General features: G+C 34.7%; 2 pseudogenes; one reads left to right on the top strand and one right to left on the bottom strand.

Moving 5' to 3' along the window:
* LOC149545750 (splicing factor-like protein 1 pseudogene) lies at positions 1–3,489 on the bottom strand (annotated as a pseudogene).
* A 69-nt stretch (positions 3,490–3,558) lies between these two features.
* On the top strand, positions 3,559–4,157 carry LOC149545751 (ras-related protein RABE1c pseudogene; annotated as a pseudogene).
* The last annotated feature ends 17,376 nt before the right edge of the window (positions 4,158–21,533 follow it).

Here is a 21,533-nt window from a genome sequence, read left to right on the forward strand (position 1 = left end):
TCAAAATGTGAAAAATGAGTCTGCAACATACCTCTTCAATTTGAAAGGAGCCTATGATGCCATCTTATTCATGAATTTCTCATATTCTGACTCAACAGCATAAGTTGTTTCAAATGATGATGTAGGTGGAACTGACCGAGCTATTTGCGGCCCAAGGTGGAGTAGTCCCACCCATGCTCTGTGCAGGACCTGTTGGTCCTTTTGGAGGAGTGGAGCACCATAATAGCCTGGATACTGGGGAGGAGGAGGATAGGCAGGAGGAGGTCTTGCTGGTGTCATACCTCCAACATTAGCACTCCCTGGCATAGCTGCCATTGCATTTCCAGTATTACCGTGGAATGCACCTGGAGGACCACCCTGGGTACCATTTGATGATGCTTGACATGGCATATTCTGCGGTGGCATGCCAGGAGGAAAGCTTTGAGACATTTCAGTAGGGGGCATGTTCTGAGATGGTGGAGGTGGTGGAGATCCCTGCAATTGAGCCCCAGGGTATGGGCTTCCATATGGTAGCATGGGCATCGTGTTCTGTGAAGGTGCACTAGGTGGTGGTGGTCCTTGCATTGGTACAAAGGGTTCGTCATACATGTTGGGTGGTCTAGAAGATGGAGGGGCATAAGGACTCTAAGAAGGAGGCGGAACAGCAGGACCCCATGGAACTGGTGCACCCGTTATGTTGCCTAGCACTGAATTTGGAGCTGGTGGCCCTGGTTGAAAGTGTTGGGAAGGATAGCCTCCAACAGATGGATCAGGCATTGGATATGAACCCGAAATTGGGGGTTGACCACCTCCAGGAAAATCGGCTTGTGGTCGCTTGCCTGCCACTCTAACTGCCATCACCCTGCCCTCTAATCTGTATCTGTTCATATGCACAATTGCCTATGTAGCTAAAGATGTATCAGAAAACTTTACAAATCTATAACCTTTACTTGCCTCCATTAAACGATCCTTTATGACCCTGACTGCCACAATTTCACCAAAAGGTGAAAAGAGTCTTATTAGGCCATCATCATCTATGTTTGTGGGTAACTACCCAATGTACAAATTTGAATCATGATGTTCCTTGGAAAATTTTGAGCCTAGACCAGATGCTGGAAGGCTATTCTGCAGACCTTGCTGCCCAAAAGAGATCCCTGTCCCTCTAGTAACCCATGGAGGATTTACTCCTCCCTGTGGGCCAGGCAGTGGCAACATCTGATTCTGTTGACCATTTTCACTAGACTCCAATCTGCTATTAGACTCCGGTGTGCCACCACCCAATTCAGCCAGAAAATTTTGATATTCATCATCCATCTTCTTTCGAGATCCCCTTCATTGGGCAATCAATTGTAGGATGCCCACTATCCCCACAAATCCTACACAAGACATCACTCTTAAAACCCAAATTCCTTGTTGGACATGCAAACTGTCTATGTCCCTACTCACCACAAAGGCGACAGAATTCATCATCTCTTATTGTACCATTCAAGGTGGCAAGTTCTCTCAACTGTGCCCTCTTGTGTTCATTCAAACCTTCATCTACAGGCTGCAGAAGCTTCTCAACCATGTCTGCCACCCTCTCCAAAGTATCCTCATTCTCAGCCTCTACCAAAACATGCAAATCCTCATTCTCCGAAGGATCTGGTTTTAGATCTCGCTTTTGTTGCAATCTGCCCTCTTTAACAGAACCCTTACCTCTTATAATAATCGTTTCCCTCGTTTCCTTCTCCATTCTCTTCTGCAGATTACCCATAGGGCCTATGATAAGCCCAATAACATTATACCCAGGATACTTTTTCACAGGAACATACAGTTTCTTATAAGGCTTAGGAGGCCTATAATCAGCGAGAGCCTTAAATGTTGGATTTTTCTTAATAAGCTGTGAGATAATCTCTTGCCTTTCTCAGGTAAGTTTTTCACAAGCCCTGTATTTCCTGGTATTTATTCTCACACCCATATTATCGTAGACAGGTTCGGGAGAGGGTGATCTTGCCCCCTCGGGATGATTGTCCAATGGTAACCCTAACTGCATTAAGCAACATATGTCCATGAGCTTTGTGTTCAACTGCTGAACCTCGGGGGCAGGCTCCATACCTCTAGTTAATTCTTTCACAAATCCTGGAAGTTGGATTCCCTAAAGTGGCTTTGGATCCTTCGCTCATCTGGCCTTCCTCTTCCTAGACCCAGCACTGTCCTGCGTTTCACCTTCTTCTGGCTGGGGCACCCATCTAGACCGCCATTTCCTGCCACTACTGACCTCTGCCGAACGAGAAGGCCCGTCGCCTTGAGTAGTTTCAGCTAGTCCAGAACCCTCTCCTCTATTATCTGTCATTTCAGACAAAACCGGATTCAAACTTCCCTCTTTGTCGACATCACTAGGGTTTGGATAATTGCTCCCTACACCCTCTCGACTAACAATGGCTTCCTCTTTCTTAAAGTTGACAACTTCCTCTTGCTTAGGGTTAGGGCTAGGGTTTTTTGCACCATTCTGGATTTGGTAATGAGAATAACCCTGCCCTGATTCCTGTTTGTCGTGCTCTGGCTTTGAAGTTTTCTGGTTCTGGTACCGTGCATATCCTTTGGCCATTTCATATTGTTCAAATCCTTCTGCAATATGATCTTTCTGCAATTGTTCAAAACCTTCTGCTACTTCAGGTTTAGAGTTTTGACCATAACTTTTAATTTTCTCCTGCCCGCTATCAAAACCATCTGTGGTTTCTACCTTCTGATTTTGAGCATATCCATCCGCAATTTCCTGACTTTGATAGTGCTCATATCCTTCGACAGCTACCTGCTCTTGGTGTTGAGGATATCCTTCAGCCGCTCCCTGGTTGTGATACTGACTATAACCCCCAGTCGTACCTCGGTACTACTCATACCCCTGATAGTGTGTATAAGCTTGAGCTATTTCCTACTCTAGGTGTTGGTTGAAAACCTGGTACTGCTGATATCCTTGAGCATTTTCTTGTCCTTGGGGGTATTGCTCGTACCCCTGAGGAGTTGGTTTTTGAGGCTGCTGGTACTATGAATACCCTGTTTTCCTAGCAAAAGGTTCTAAGACCCTATGAACAAAATCCCTATTGTACTACTACCATGGTCAGCATGACCTTATGCAAATCACATCAAAAATGCCCTAAGGAACACACACAACTAAAACAAGAAACATTCAGACTGTGTAAGCAATCCCTAGGTGCTCCTGCACCACTCATCAACTATGCATTGTGCATTTTAAAGTGGATTGCAGGAAGAAACGACTATTATTTAACATGCTAATACGAAATCAATGAAAATGTATATGGAAAGAAGACTTTTAAAGGACAATGAAGCATATGCTGCTCTTCTTGATGATATATTTAGCAAGCTTGTTCTAAAATTTGGGAAATTCTCTATTCTTTTTTATCCACTATCAGATGGCCCTCAATTAATGGCACTTTTGAGCGTTATTGTTGAGGGATATAAATACCAAAGATGAAGAAAAATTATACAATAAAGATAAGGTTCAGTGAACATTTCTGATTCATAGCAAATATGATGGTTATCCAAGACCCATCTACATGTGAAAGAAATGAAGACATTAGAATGGATGGAACAGGGGAAAGGGGTCAGTCTGAGTATGATCATCTCATAAAGCTTCTTCTCATTGGCGATAGTGGTGTTAGAAAGAATTATCTCCTTCTCAGAATTTCGGTGACTCCTTTACTCCAAGTTTTATAACTACTATAGGTATTGACTTCAAAATTAGGACTATTGAAGTGGATGAGAAGCACATCAAAATAAAAATCTGGGACACGGCTAGTCAGGATGGCTTGAGCGCAATCACCACTGCATATTCTTGGGGTTCTATGGGCATTATTATGGTATATGATGTCATCTGAACCATCATTCAACAACATAATTGAATCAGAAATATTGAACAATATGCTTCTAGAAATGTACACAAAATATTAGTTGGAAACAAGGAAGAAATGGATGAAGCGTGATAATCCAACTGCATGGGGTTGGGCGCTTGCAGATAATTTGCCAATAAAGTTCTTTGAAATTATTACAAAAATGAATATGACTGTTGAGAAGGTTTTTTTAATATTGGAAGGGATATAATGAAAAGACTTGAAGAGAGTGATACAAAGGTTGAGCCAAATACTGTCAAACTTTACATAACACATCAAGCAAATGGTTGAGACAATCCTGCACAGATATATATAATTGTTAGTAAAAATACTAATAAATTCTATGTATCATTGATTTTCTAATAGTTATACGTATAAGTTCATTATAGTTTTATTCTTTTTTAAATTATCTACAAAGTGCAACCAATGGAATGGAGCATATATTGAATATTCTTAAAGATATGTAATGATACTTGGTAAGCCAAGCTATTGAACGTTAAGTGAGTATTTTGAATACAATTCTAAAAAAATATAAATGATTTATCAGTGCTATAATTTTTTTATAGTTCTCAAGATTTGTGAATAAACTTTAGAACACTTCACATTGCATTTAAAACAACATATCACTTTTGGCAAGTTGGATTATTCAAGATGCTCGTTAGTCCTCATTCTGGTTTCTGAGATAAACATATTGACACACAACAGTGAATTCCATAGGTCTAAATTATTTTAAGAAATGATATACAGAGTTGGACAAGAGCCATTGAACACCAAGGTATAAAATTTGGGGTGCATGACGATAAACAATGTTAAAAATGGATCTCATTTCAAATCAAAATATATATCATATTACTTTTTTTTGTTATTTAAATGAATGATTAATGAAGAATATCAATGGTTAAGGAGATAATTCCCACAACATGTCAAATTTTAATATTGCTATCAGGATTTAACTGTGTAATTTTCTGAGTCAAACTTATTGACCCCAGGTTTCATGAGTAGTGGTTCATAGTACCCATCTCTCATCAGAATGAATGGAACACTTAACACACACTGGATCTAGGTGATGCTCAAAGAGATGAAGCACTAGGACTTCTTGGGAGGTCACCCATCTCAGTACCACTCCAGCTTGAGCACACTTAACTACAGAGTTTCCTCCTTAGACAAATCCATTCTTCTTACAAACCCTTTGCAAAACATTCACCAAGTTCTTTACTGCACAAAAAAGACTTGAGGCAAGTATGTTTTGACCTTCATCGGACAATACTTTTACTGTCTCACTATTTACCGACTGATTATATTCTATCATTTGCAATTGATAGAATATAATGTTCTGGACTATATTGATCAAATGCTCACCAAAAACTATATATCACTATATGTTTGTGAGGATACATGTTCAATTGATCCTATCTAGTTTCGTTTATTCCTATTAGAAACCAAAAAGTTTACCTTCAGAATACTTCCATCTCCATTAGCATTAGAGTTAGGATTTCCACACTCAACCCCTATTTTCTCTATAAAGGAAAAAATATCTACATTCTTAGTATTGTCATACTCAACATTAATGGGATAAGGGCTTACATTCTATATATCAGAATTTGATAGATTGGGAACAAACCCATCCTAAAAATCTATAGGAAAAGAAAATAGAACATTTTGGTCTAAATTTGTCTTCACTGAATTACTTTTACTTGGATGTGATTTAACAAAAGAAGAAGATATTTTAATTCTATAGAATAAATTAAAATCTGCAATGACCTCGATTATGTGGAACGAAGGATCTCTATAACCGTCTCTAATACATTGATATTAATATAAATGTACCATTGAATAAACCCCTATAGACCCAAATATACCAAACAACATACCCAGATTAGTAACATGCACAGCAACAGATAGAAGCATACATATCATCCATCAAAATAAAGAGGATACGTATTATATTGTCAGACACAAAAGAAGATACAAGGATAGAAAAGTTTTTTTTATCTCAAGGGATACAAAGAAATGATTACGGAATGCACACAAAATAGAATTCACAATGAAGCATCACAGGTCTTCTCACAAACAAAATTTTCACCTCTAACTTGGTGTGTTTTGCAACACTTTACACGTCTTTTGGCATGAAATAACCCTGAAATACTTTTAGCATCTCTACAAGTGACTCTTGTAAATGTTAACCTAGCAAAGCTTCACCTTAGTGGAAGATTAGCAGCAAGTGTGGTGTTGAATCCACATCTTTTGCATTGTCATAGGAATAGGGTAGTAAAGAAGGTCTGGGATTATTCTCATGTGTTTTAGAAAATGAGTGCAATTCCTCAACAAGCCAGTTAGGGTCTACCCTACATTTTGAGTTTTAAAAGGATATTACTTTGGACAGTGCAGAAAATAAATATGGTCAAAATATGGTTGGTTTACAAGTTGTGCATGTTCCTGGCTTTCTTTTGCAACCAAAAGATAATATTAATTTTTTAATGGATTTAGTAGATAAATACCAAATAGCCACTGAATTGAGATTTACTATATGGACTTGAATCCAATATGGATGCATTTTTTCTTCAATCACCAGTTGCAGGCAGGATACTTGTATCAGGCTTCTAGCATTTATGGAACTTGTGCGTCAACTAATACACATGAAGAAATAGGGACATATTTTCAAATGATTCAGAGTGAACATGATTACAAACTTCCACAATAGGTCTCTTTATCCCAAAGTACACCAACTTAATCCTAGCTACCCAAGGCTATTACAAGGCCTTCTTGGATTTATCCTTACCCCTTTTGGCTAGTTCTTTGCAAACACAAATGCCCACCACCAACTGGAAAATATAAAGTACCATAACTGGTTAGAAACTAGGCTATTTCCCCTTGGAGCCCTCCAAAACCTGATTTTTTGACTTTTCACAAACTACTCCCAAAAGACTTTCCAAAAAAATTACATTTTCAGCTACCCAATTGGGCCCTCTACAACATGTATTGAAGTGGGCTATGACTCCTTCAGACCATCTATGCATAAATTTGTTGATCACTACTAAATTAGGTCAAATTAGGTCACTTTTACAAAGCAAGTGATCTCTAAACTTAACACAGAGACCCCAAACCTGGTAAAGTATCATAAAATGTTCCCAAATATATTGGACCCAAAAACTCTTTATGTTTTTTACAAAACCCTCCCCAAATAAGGCCTAAAACTAGGGCCTCTTGGAACTCAACCAAAACTCAATTCTAGACCTTCTCCTTTAGATTTCGCCATATATTCAACATATAATAACACTATACAAACTCAAAAAATACTCTTGTTAAGGCCAATCTCCTGCTGCTACACCTATGTCATCATCCCAAGCCCTTTTTCTAAGGCAAATTAGTCAATTTTCATACTGATCACCCCTTAACTCTTCTCTTGCATCATAATTGTTAGTAGGGATCCATAAAAGCCAAATATGACCCATTCTACAAGGAAAAACAATCATACAGAAAGTAGAACAAGCCTAATCTCATTTTAGATTCTCAAGATGGAAGGAAAACAATGCCCTGTTCCAGGCCAGTCCAATTTAGGGGTGCAAAATGGATTGGTTAATCCTTCAAAATGACTTAGAAACCAATCCTTCAAAATGACTTAGAATAGAATAAAAATGGTCGGAGAATGATCCTATTCACTTTAGATGACATTTTGACACCAGATATTCAAATACAAATAAGAGACTTGCATACAAATTCAGAAAGTATGAAGAAATCAGCGATTTATTTGACAGCAGACATGTTCATCCATACAATAATGCCTCATAAAGGTCTTATCATGACTTTATAGACCCCTTATACCTTCCTCAACTGATTCCAATCAGTTTTGGGTTGTTACATAAAGTAAAACAACCAAAAACAAGTTTGTCTGCGAACTAGGAACTTGCAGTTGGCATTTGAAAATTCAAACTTGGAAAACTTAATAAACTTTATCCTAGGCCCTAAATCATATTCAAAGGGATTTTTCTTGGTCTTATTATAACTTTAAGACACTAAAAAGTCTATCTAGATACTTGAGCGTCAACACAAATTTGCTTGTCCATTCCTAATCACCAAACAACAAGCACAATAATTATGCCTTGCCTCATCCAAATTATCGAACATTACAAAAATCTAAATCTGATTCTTTAAAGATAGAAAGTTGTCAAGACATATTGTGCTGAAAGACATATTTTGGTAAAAATGTATATACTCGCAGTTGTGCATCAAAGTTGAAGCCACCGGGTGCAAGCCCACCCTGCAAGTAAGCAATGATTTGTTTCATGAGTGATAGACATTCAGTGATGAAGATACTAATATAACACCTCCAGATTACTATGTAGCAAAGTTAAAGAAAAGTTTCAACTTACATTCTTGATAATAGTCATTGTAACCAAAGTTGCGTCTCCAATATCCACAAGAAATTGGTCAGTATCCCATCTTGACAAAAATGGAATTAGATGACAAAGATTAGCCTCAATAAGGAAAGAAACCAATCAAAACAAGAAATTAGGTCTACATAGAAAGTGCCAAGACAAAACATCTATAACAGTTACCACCTGCTGCTTGTTATTCCTCACAAGGGAAGAATATTCTTCAAAAGAAAATGTCAATCAAAGTACCTGTTTGTGCATCCTCAGTGTTTGCATCAATGACTCCAAGCATCCCATAAACTCATGCAAAAATTTTGAGCTCATGATGACATCTGAAAACAATACAAAATAAATCAACTCCACATACTCATCAAACTATTTTTTTTTAATTTTACACACTAGTTTAGAAGAATATGATTGATCCTAGAATATCAGTTGAGGATAAAATCCACATATTGCTTCATGTCTGAATCTTGAACAGGATACAATAATATTTATCCAAGTAATTCATAAATTGGAGGAAGGTTGCCTTACCTATGCCCTGAGAGGGTATATTCAATTTGAATTCTTTTGAACAATGAAACCTAAAGAAATGTCCAAGTTTATGTATAGCTACCAAACAAGGAGAAAGGTGCAAAACCTTAACTAATAAAAGAGACAGCCAAATAATTGCTACGAAAGATAAAGCGATTCCAAAATATAGGAAATCCCATATGCATATGACATAAGGAAACACAATGATAAATTATAACAATTATATATAAAATTCAAAAGAGTAGAAATTTCCACAAAAATATATAAAATTCAAATTCCAATATAAAAGTAATCTAGATTAAGATGAATGCCAAATTCAAATATGTGCCTATAACATAATAAGTAAAGCCATAATGGAGGGTCTATAAACTATGTCGAACAAAGAAACTATAATGTAGGAAGCAAGGTAAATAACTATTACTTGATCAACCTTGTATTGTTGTGTTTGGGCAATTTACAGAACAAAACTATCAATTTTTTCACTGTAGAAGATTATGAAATTTAGCAGCTCAAGACAACATTGTAAAAGTTGTAACTTGAGATATTAGACAAATATAAACACCATAATTATTATTTTAATCAAATGAGGAATTTCTAGAAATACGTGCCAGGATCCCCATTTCCAAATTGCAATTTGACCTAATTATTTATCTTCCCTACTCCATACTTGACATTTCGTTGCTCAATACCATGCAATGTCTTACTCCCCCACTTATCATCATTTCTTGATCTCAAAATTGTCAATACTTGTTTGAAATTTGTCACTACTGAACTTCTATAATAGATAACAGATCAATTCTTTTTCAAAATGGAATGGTGGTGATTCAAGATAGCAAAATTACAATTAAAACCAATAGTTATCATATAGTTGATAGCTGCTTGGATATTTAGCATACAAAGTTCCATATAATTAGTAACTTTTTGTTGACTTCTGTCAAAAAAAACATAACTCAACCCTAAGAAAGTTTGAGCAATAGTTTCTTCTTTTCCCCATATTTAATCGTCTATGTTTAGGATGAGCATGAGTAGCATGAATTGGCTTATAAAATGAAATGTTTGTAAAAAAAATACATAGTTATTAGTTAAAGAGCGTAAAAGTGCATAGTTGAAGTGTGAATGATAATGCAAACAACCAACAAGATTATAAGCAGTAGCCAATGGATGCAAGTTTTCATTCTATACATTGATCTTATTTCAACTAACTCTTTCAGAAGATTCCATCTATTCTCAGGCCAAACAAATGTGTTGATTTCTCAGCTAGTGAACCTGTAAAAAAACAAAGCAGAAAAAGAAAAGAGACAAAACAGAAACTATTGAACAAGAAAATACAATCAAATTATGAGGCCAAATCCAAGATCAGGGATTTCCTATAAGAAGAATTCAACCTTATCTTGATTCTTAACTGGTTTTGAACAATAATATTTCCTTCCCATCGTCTATAATTCCCAAGATTCATGTATGCATATACATGCAGTTGGCTTATAAACACAATGTTTGCACAAGCGAGATATTTTATTTAGATGCCCATAATTACAATTTGGAAGTAGGTGTGTGATTGCAAGTATCTTTACTCTCAAGAGGATTTGACTGACTCAAACATCAAGTCACTGATCAATCAAAAGCAAACTGTGCGCTTTACAGCTTGCCAACCTCTCCATTAAGAAACGAAGAAAATACTCTCAAGAAAAATAGCTACTACTAAACAGAAATATCATGGAAAATTGCAAGGCCAACCACAAGCCATGGGAATTCTTGATGAGAATTACTATAAAAATCCATGGACAACATAGACAACTCACATGGACTTCATTGGCTGTCATCCACTCAAATGGACATCAACAACAAATTCATTAAGTGAATGTCATCTATTATAATATTTAATATGCATGATTTTGTAAATATATTAACATTAAGGTTATTAAATGGGAAAGGAATAGGAAATTTGTGACTAAGTATGCTAAATAACATATTTATCCTAACTATTTTTATGCAAAACTCAATTTCAAGACATGGTAAAATATTGTTTATCTTTGAAATTTCAGTAGATTCCCAATAGTAGACATTATAGTGTCATGTGTCTTTCATCAATAATTTTTTAATAACATATGACTTCATGTAATTCTAGGATTCACAAAAAAAATTTGAATTGCTACATGATTAGACCTATAAGAAGTCAAACATGCAGTGCTCTTGTTTCAATTTCTAGGCATTGTCTTTACAAGTTGTTTAGTGTCAACCCACATGAATGTCTCATTCTACAGGCCATATAATAAGAAAAGAAAAATCATATTCAGCAAATGGTGTGTTTCAACCTATTTTACCTATATCCTTAGAAACTAGAAATGCGGACTTTTGGAGAGTTTTATGATGTCAATTGCCATATGCCTGAAGCTAATGCAAATCCGGTGGCCGAATAAGTTGGACTTCCTAGCTTCAAATGGTATCATAAGTGGTCTCAAGATTATTATGTCACAACTTTATGCTCAAAAAAAAATAAAGTATCTTAGGGTGGAACCCTATTACATACACATAATCACACAAGAGAATCAAACAGAATCTGTGATATTTATTTTTAAATCTGCAAAGATTGTTTTCTAATCAAGCAAATAGTTAATATTCATTTTTGGTTCACAAAGACTCTGTCTATTTTGAATATAAACAAGTAAATGGAAAAAGAATCACCCACCTTATATTTCTTCACTATATAGTTAAGATTGTATCCTGATGTATAGTTATAATACTTGTAGCTACTAACAATCCCCTATGCAAAATATTTGTATTTGGATTGCTCAGTACCATAAAGAACAGTTTTAGATCTAGGCTGGGAGGGTGTAACCCATGCTACAATTACATTCCTACCAACATGGTCTCCTTGAATATATGAACCTAGATTCTCATAATAGAAAAAATACACAGTCAAATATATGTGCTAGACAAAACACATGAATCTTGACCCATTGCAGCCTAGGTAAACAATCTATCAAAAGAGAAGAATGTAAATTACATGTTGAGGAACATTATATCCTTTTGGAATGTCAAAAATGTCACTGTACATAGGCATGATGTCCATAAATGCTTCAACTGTTGGCACATATCTACTAGTTATTCTTCCAAAACAAGGAAAAATGCTGAACAACATCAAAGACGACAAAAAGTATATGTGCTTCAATGAAGTTTCCATTTTGCAGTGAAAATTACAAAATTAAACTTCTTAGATCTATATCCTTTACTAGTAAGAGGTAAAAACTCACACAATGTTTTGCGACTCCCAATCACTAGTCTCCAAAGCACTAAACTCTTTACCATAAGAAGCATAGCTTACCCCTGCCCTAAATGCATAATTGATATACAGTTTTATGGACGTTTTCAAACAATCCGAGGCTTTTTAGTACCAAAGGAACAATACATAGAGTATTATTGGTCTCACTTTTTTTTTGGCCTGTTTTGGACAACTTGGCAAAAAGCATGCTGATGTGGCATCATAACAGGGGACATGAACTTGAAACCTTAGTAGGAGATATGATACATAGAGATGAGATAGAAAGGGACAATTATGATAGGGAAAGAGATGGGGTGGATAGAAAAGAATAAGACAAGGAGATGAGGGTAAGACATGAAGTAGACACCAAGAGAGATTGTGAGAGGAAAAGAAAGATGAGAAAATGAGAGTGGGTGGTAATAATAGAAGGGGATGACAAAAATAGAGAGAGATTTGTAAATGTGAAATACGGATTATGGTAGATGATTGATAGTAGGTAGTACTCTATTTGATACAAAATGTTCATATATAATTGAACTTAATGAACCATTAGATGGATTTTGTAAATTCTAGTAACATCACCACATATTGTACTCTTGATTATTGTAATGTCCCCATTTTAGCAGTTGACCAAGTGTGTGTGTGTTAGCCTTGTTCTACATGGTCCCGAGGGCTAACGAAGGGTTTAATGGGATCCTGGAGTGTTTTGGCCTAGTCATTTCCAGTTTGGGCCAAAACAAAGTTGATTTACTCAGTTTCAGGCATACTTACTATTTTTAGTAAGTCGGCAGGACACAGTGCATGTCAATTTTGATGATTGGATTCGATACTCCTTGGTGAGAGCTTTCCGATGAGCTATCACTCACATTATTCGGAGTCCAATTGCTAATACATTTTAATGCTTGAAGTTTTATTAAAGTAACATCTAATTTAATTGTAAAATATTAAAGTGTTACTTTAATATTTATTTTATGGTGATGTGTACCCAAGGGAGACATAAGGGGTATTTTAATATATGTTTTATATATTACACATCTTTTATCCCACATTGCCCATATGAGTTGAGCGGACCCTTGGAAATAGAATAAAAGGAAGCATTTGTGGCTTCATTAGACAAGGGAATATGAGAAGAAATTGGTGTGTGAGTTGTAGCTTCGTTCTTGGCATTTGAGGATGTCTATCCTGTCTTGTAACATTCTAGATGTCATTCCCTTGGGGTTTTACCTTTGGAATTCTTTGTTATCGGCTTCATTATCAGGCAGTTTAGTTGCATTTCCAGCTACAGGCAGATTTGGTAATTTGCTCATATCTTCTTCACTACTTGTCTGACGCTTATGCCGCTTTGAGAGAATGATATTACGAAGGTAGTAGACTGATTGAAGGAAAAAGTACTATAGTAGCAAGTTTGAAAGCATGGGCTAGAGTATTATGTCAATAATGCTGAAGTAATTAGTGAGTTGATAAATCTGCCATGTATTTGGTTTTATGAATTCTAAAAATAACATTTAATTGGCAGCAGTTCATTTCCACTATGCATATTATTGTAGTTTCTTTCTTGTTTATGTTGTATGATACCAATTCCATGCACAAAACACAAAAAACAATAAACTTTTTGATTTTTGAAGTTATAAGGGGTTTAAAACATTAAACGGAGAAACAAGAGGTTGAATGCAAACTGTTTGACATAATTCCTCTCAGCAATTTGGTTTAGTTTTTGGGACATTCAGGGGTGTCCATTACAATTATGATCTATACATGTAGAAAATAATAGAAACTAATAGTATATAATAAAAAATTGTTTATTTAAGATTAAAATAATTAACCTAAAATATCTCTATACTAGAAAACAAGATCAGTTATTTATGCTAAAGTTTACATTTGATTTGGGATCTCTAGAGAACCCTAAGCGAATACATAGTGTAAAAGACGATTTGGGACCTTGAGAGAACCCTAAGTAAATACATTGTATAAAAGATGATTTGGAACCTCGAGAGAACCCTAAGGGAATACATTGTTCTAGAGACAATTTTGGACCTCTAGAGAACCCTAAGCGAATAAATTGTATAAAAAATGATCAGGCAATTGTGGGTAAACTTTATCACGCCTTCTTCAGTAATTTTGTAGCATCTTTGTTGGTATCACTTATATTGGAAAAATCTGCTATTCAACAATGGTGAGGTAGGGAAAGTTCATTTCCAGTGTTGTATTTTGCATTCCACGAAAGAATTACAAGTCAATTGCACCTGTTCTGATTTATTTTAGCTTATGATATTAGGTTTTTAGAATACCGAGATATAGATTTGATATTTCTTGTATTCACTGTGGTGAATTTATTAAAAAAAAGGAGGTTTTACAACTTTTGACAGTGTTTCTAACTTGTCTTTCGCTCCATGTATTTATTTCAGATACTAACCACCTCATAAATTAGTACCCTAACCCTAATTGTTTTGGTTTTTACCAAATACATTGCATTGAAGGGTCATTAAAGGTTTTCTTATTTGGATTGATGAGTTAGTAACACAGAAAGCCAATATTCTTTCACAGTGGACTAGAAACGTCCCTCCAAAAGTTGTCTCAAAAAATCCAGAACCAAAATTAATAGCGTCAGGAAAACTTTAAGTAAGTATTTAGTTTTAATTTACTGTAGTCCTCCGAAAATACCTTCTTCCTATCTCCAGGTTGAGCTATTTGGCGTCTTTGAATATCCCCCTACGACGCTATGGAATATAAACCCCTAAATCTGTGAGTATGCTTGGAGTATAAACCTTCCCTATCATCTTCGGGATCATGTCTAATTGGTTGTCGAAGGTGGTAGTAAACGCAATGTTAGCCGTAATTGGAGATGAATTCCTGTTGCTAAGGCACTGAGGTGTCTGCATCATTCGAAGGTAGTTTCAATACCTTCAACATGCTTCTAGACAACAATATTTTCATGCAAGTGGCCGCAAAGTGTATCAACAGGAGTTTGCAGGGGTCAATGTTCTTCATGGAGCAGTTAAAAGGTATCGTCTCAGAGGCTCTGAAGCTTGGGTTGCTATTCTCTTCCCTGTTCATTTCCTTAACAATCGATCGAAATATGTTAAGTTGTATGACAGTTTCAAAATGGTAGTTTCTATGTTTAGATTAAATAGATAAATAAGTTAGATATTTAGTTGTTCAAGTTATTTTTGTAAGAGAAAATAAGACTATATAAAGTTGTTTAGATATCAATGTGAATCAATTTGTATGTATCCAATGAAAATCTAAACCAATAAAATCAGTCTTTTTTATATTTTAGCACATTCATTTGGTATCAAAGTCAAGTTGATAGATGGGGAGAAGAGTGCTTTTAATGGATTTTGGATGACCAGAAGGAAGAGATCATCCACATTTTTTTAATTGAAGAGAGGTTTGAGATTTCCCATGAGCTCATTAATATGATGTGATTTATTTTTTATTAGGAATAAAATAGAGATTGGTTGGAAGTGATGATGATGCCAAAGCAGTCCTACTTAGTAGCATACCTTTATGCTTTGACCATATTATTTTGAACCTAATGAATCCTAGCCTACAAAGAGTAATTTCTTATGGTAGAGAGTCGTCATATTACTTAAGGATGTGCTTATTAGCTAGAAAAAAAACTAGTGTTCTTCCCATAAGAGAATTAAAATATTTTTATTTTTAGCAAAATAGACATGTGCAGATGAATTGTATACAAGGTGCCAAAGATCTCATTGACACAACTTTTGTTGCAATCGAAGGTGAGACACGCTTTTGTGATTTTGCAGAACATACAAATAATGATAATTGTGATATTCCACCTGAAATTGATACAAGTTTTGTGTGTTAAAGAATAACAAACAAATTATAGGAGGCTAGAGGAAATGGAGTCAAGCTAGCTTCTCACTTAGAGATGACTATTGTATGAGAAGCACCTATTTGTATCTTTGAAGAGAAGAGTGGAAGTGACAACATGATTCTCCTTGCAAGGAGATAGGAGAAAAGACATATCATGTGTTGTCATATTAGTGGAAAGACATATCATTTGTTGTCATATTAGTGACTATTGTTCCTACTGCATTGAAGGAGACATTAGACACACTCCAAGGATATGTGAAATTTTGGAGGAAGAGTTGGGAACACTCATCTTATGAGGACAACTTTAAGATTTACAACCTAAAGTTGCAATAGGAAACAAGTTCAATAAGTGACTTCAGATTGGTGAAAACATTTCATCAAAGTCATTGATGGAAGAATAATGGTGAAAAGGAAGAATAATGGTGAAAAGTCACAAATTTAACAACTAACATAAAGTCCAAACTACCAAAGAAACATTAAATAACTACACAAACAACAATATCATTTCTTACTATGATAGTCAACAATTTTTTGTCCATTCTTCAACTCGGTAGTAAAATGATTACTCACACAAAATAAGCCATAGTAAAAAAAACCAGATTTAATATGCTTTGATATCATGATGAAAAATTTAATATAAAACAATAGAAAAAAAAGAAATTAGAATGAGTAGAACAAAAAAAATTGATTTAATTAACTCATAAAGATTTGTGATTAAGATATATCTTCTATAATTTTGCCTCTATTTATAGAGGGATTGCATTGGTGAAATGTTGGAGAAGTTTCACTTCTACATGGACTGAAACAAGCTGTAGAAGAAGTGGTCAGCACCGATGAGTTGCTGGAATTGTAGTTCAGTTGTAACTGATTAATGACCTGCCATTGCAATTATTTATTTTTTCAACACCTTCTCTTAATATAATGATTCCCACATTAATCCTTATTAAGTGCCTATTTACAACATAAAATTTTGGTTCCCTTTTAGGATTTTCACCTAAATGAGTGGTTTTGGCTTACCACAAACCTTTCAAGACTTTTATGTTTTTTAGTGGTTTTGGTTTACCACAAACTCTTCAACATATTCACCTGAAGAAGTGGTTTTGGATTACCAAAAGTGCTTCAAACTTCACATAAAATAATACACAGAGAAATAAAAATGAAAAGAATAGAAAAAATAAAATTTATTCAATTAATTGATAAAGCACTGTGATTAAAATACATCTGCTATAGTTTTGCTTCTATTTATAGAAGAATTCCAATGGTGAAATGTTAGAGAAGTTTCCCTTCTACATGGACTAAAGCAGGTTGTAGAAGAAGTGATCAACACTGATGAGTAGCTAGAATTGCAGTTCATTTGTTATTGATTAATGATGTGCGATTACAACTATTACTTTTTTCAACACCTTCTCTTAATATCTACCACTAAAGAGTCACAAATTTACAATAAAAAATTCAAAGAAGATAGCTCCCTAAATTAAGCCTAGTTAGGTGCCTATTTACAACACAAAATTGTGGTTCTTTTTTACATTTTTCACCTAAACAAGTGGTTTTGGCTTACCACAAGCCCTTCAAAACTTTTAAGTTTTTTTTAGTAGTTTTGGTTTACCACAAATTGTTCAACATATTCACCTAAAGATGTAGTTTTGGAATACCACAAACTCTTCAAAATTTGTAGAAACTTTGTTCCATTGACGAGAAACCAACTCTAAAATTTTATCATACATAATAATTATTGAGCCCACATAAAAAAAAATCTATCTACCTAGTCACATGGTTACTCAGCTACTCTACTCACTAGTTTTGCATAAATATTTTCCATATACATGCTTCATCAATAAACAAAAAATATATTTTAGCGTGTCTGACACTACAAAAAATGCACTACTTGTGAAAGATCAGGTACAATACTCACTTGAGGGGTATTTGATTAAACAATCTTCTATTACATGCCACATGTTAATAAAAGTATCACCTTCACATTTGATAAACACATCCACTTATTATCAATCCATACACTTGGTTATCACACTAGAAAATACATTTCGAACAATCTTCATTGTGTCATAGCAAAATTTGAACTTCACACAAACAAATTCTATCATAGAACACTCTAATATAGCCATATATTAGAGAACAAAAAAATATCACAATCCATGAATCAAAATATGTTATGATACCATGATGAAAAATTAAAGACAAAACAATACAGAGAAAGAAATCAGAATGAGTAGAACAAAAAAAAAAAACTGGTTTAATTAACTCATAAAATCTCTGATTAAGATATATCTTCTATAATTTTCCTCTATTTATAGAGGAATTCCAATGGTGAAATGTTGGAGAAGTTTCACTTCTACATGGACTAAAGCAGGCTGTAGAAGAAGTGGTCAGCACCGATGAGTAGCTAGAATTGCACTTCAGTTGTAATTGATTAAGACATGTGATTACAACTATTAATTTTTTCAACACCTTTTCTTAAAATCTACCACTAAAGAGTCTTCATGACAATAAGAAATTCAAATAGGATAGGTTCCCACATTAAGCCTTCTTAGGTGCCTATTTACAACATAGAATTTTGGTTTCTTTTTAGGTTTTTCACCTAAACAAGTGGTTTTGGCTTACCACAAACCCTTCAAGATTTTTAAGTTTTTCAGTGGTTTTGATTTACCACAAACTTTTCAACATATTCACCTAAAGAAGTGGTTTTGAATCACCATAAACTCTTCAAACTTCACAAAAACATTGTTCAATCGACAAGAAACCAACTCTAAAATTTTATCAGTATTAAAAGTATTTTTATTTGCTGTATTTATGGGTCATTTAGGATAAGGAAAGCATCCACCAGAGTTTGGGTGGGAATGCCATCTGCTATGTACTTCATCAAATTGTGAAACACACTAAAATCCATTGCTTGAATGGCAATTTTTTAGCTGTCATACGGCTTTACATATTCTGGCCCATTGTCAAGGAAATGAACAGGGAAGAGGTTAGCAACCCAAGCTTCAGAGCCTATGAGACTATACCTCTTAACTGCTTCACGAAGAAAATCAACCCCTGCAAACTCCTATTTGATACACTTTGGGGCCACTAGCATGAAAATTTTGTAGTCTGAAATCATGTCGAAGGTGTTAGAGAGGAAAATTGAAGCCACCTGCGAGTGATAAAGACACTTCGATGCCTTAGGCATCAGGAATTCATCTCCAATTACCGCTAATACAACATTTTCCACTTCCTCCAGAAATGTATTAAACAGAACCCTAAGATGATAGGTAAGGTAGGCACCAGACACAAGGGTATTCAAATACGCCAAAACCTTCAACCTAGAGATATGAAGAAGGTATATGTAGAGGGAGATATGAAGAAGTTATTAATTAGTTACTTGAAGTTTTCCTGTTGCTATTAATTTTAATGGATGATTTTTCGGGTGTTCTCGTCCACTGTTAGAATACTCTAACTCATCAATCCAAGTAAGCAAACCTTCAATGATCCTTCAATGCAATGTTATCATACTGTATTGCCTTTGCTTTATAAACATGGTTATCATATTGTGTTGCATTTGCTTTACAAACATAATCAAGAAGAAATATTCAATCTATAATGAGATTGTGCAACGGTTACTGTGAATTGCAAATTAATTTTTTAAAATATTTTTTAGGTTCTATTTTTTATATATTTAAGATAATTATAAATCAAATTTTGGGCAAAATCTAGCTTTTCAATGACAGAAATGATAGATTATATAGTTAAATTAACTTATCTTTGGCAAAAAAATGTTATCTTTAGATATTTCATTGAATCAACTTATGATAATAATTAACAAATTAAAAAAATTATTTTTCTATATACTATTTGTAGATTAAATGTTAGCTCTCAATATTTTTAATGATTTGAGACCTCTAGAGATCCCTAAGAGGATACAATGTATAAGAAACAATTTGAGACCTCGAGAGAACCCTAAGGAATACATTCTATAAGAGACGATTTGGGACCTCTAGAGAACCCTAAGCAGATACATTGTGTAAGAAATGATCAGTCAATTGTGGGTAAACTATATCACGCCTTGTTTGATAATTTTGTAGCGTCTTTGTTGGTATCGCTTATATTGGAAAAGTCTGTATATTCAACGATGGCGAGGTAGGGAAAGTTCATTTCTAGTGATGTATTTTGCATTCCACGAAAGAATTTCAAGTCAATTGCACCTGTTCTGATTTATTTTAGCTTATGATGTTAGGTTTTTAAAATACCGGAATATAGATTTGATATCTTGTATTCATTGTGGTGAATTTATTTTAAAAAAGGAGCTTTTACAAATTTTGACAGTGTTTCTGACTTGTCTTTCGCTCCACGTATTCATTTTACAGATACTAACCTCCTCATAAACTAGAACCCTAACCCTAATTGTTTTGGTTTTTTCCAAATACATTGCATTGAAGGGTCATTAAAGGTTTGCTTATTTGGATTGATGAGTTAGTAACACCGAAAGCTAGTATTCTTTCATAGTGGATGAGAACGCCCAAAGAAACATCCCTCCAAAAGGTGTCTCAAAAAATCCAAAACCAAAATTAGTAGCATCAGGAAAACTTTAAGTAACTATTTAGTTTTAATTTACTGTAGTCCTTTGCAAATACCTTCTTCATATCTCTGGGTTGAGGTGTTTGGCATATTTGAATATCCCCCACAATGCTATGGAGTATAAATCCCTGAATCCGTGAGTTTTCTTGGAGTATAAACATTCTCTATCATCTTAGGGGTCATGTCTAATTAGTTGTCGAAGGTGGTAGTAAACGCAGTGTTAGCGGTAATTGGAGATGAATTCCTACTGCCTAAGGCACCGAGGTGTCTGTATCATTCGAAGGTAGTTTCAATTTTCCTCTCTAACACCTTCAACATGCTTCCAGACAACAAATTTTTTGTGCAAGTGGCCGAAAAGTGCATCAAACAGGAGTTCGCAGGGGTTGATGTTCTTCACGGAGCAGTTAAAAGGTATCGTCTCAGAGGTTCTAAAGTTTCAGTTGCTATCCTCTTGCCTGCTCATTTCATTAATAATCGATCAAAATATGTTAAGCTGTATGACAGTTTCAAAATTGCGATTGAAGTTGTTAGACTTATTACATTAATTAGGTTACTTTCTATAAATAAGTTAGATATTTAGTTGTTCAAGTTATTTTTGCAAGGAAAAATAAGACTATATAAAGTTGTTTAGATATCAATGTGAATCATTCTGTATGTATCCAATGAAAATCTCAATCAATAAAATCAGTCTTTTTTATATTTTAGCACTTTCATTTGATATTAGAGTCAAGTTGATAGATGGGAAGAAAAGTGCTTTTAATGGATTTTGGATGACTGGAGGGAAGAGATCATCTATATTTTTTTAATTCAAGAGAGGTTTGAGATTTATTTTGTAGCTATTATATTTTGCAGTCTGACACTACCAAAAATGCACTACTTGTGAAAGATCAGGTACAATACTTGAGGGATATTTGATTAAACAATCTTCTATTACATGCCACATGTTAACAACAACATCGCCTTCACATTTGATAAACACATCCACTTACTATCAATCCATACACTTGGTTGTCACACCAGAAAATACATTTCAAACAATCTTCATTGTGTCACAGCAAAATTTGAACTTCACACAAACAAATTCTATCATATAAT

This window comes from Cupressus sempervirens, chromosome 7 (genome assembly GCF_028749045.1).
Source record: "Cupressus sempervirens isolate cs-2001-9-10 chromosome 7, ASM2874904v1, whole genome shotgun sequence".
NCBI lineage: Eukaryota > Viridiplantae > Streptophyta > Pinopsida > Cupressales > Cupressaceae > Cupressus > Cupressus sempervirens.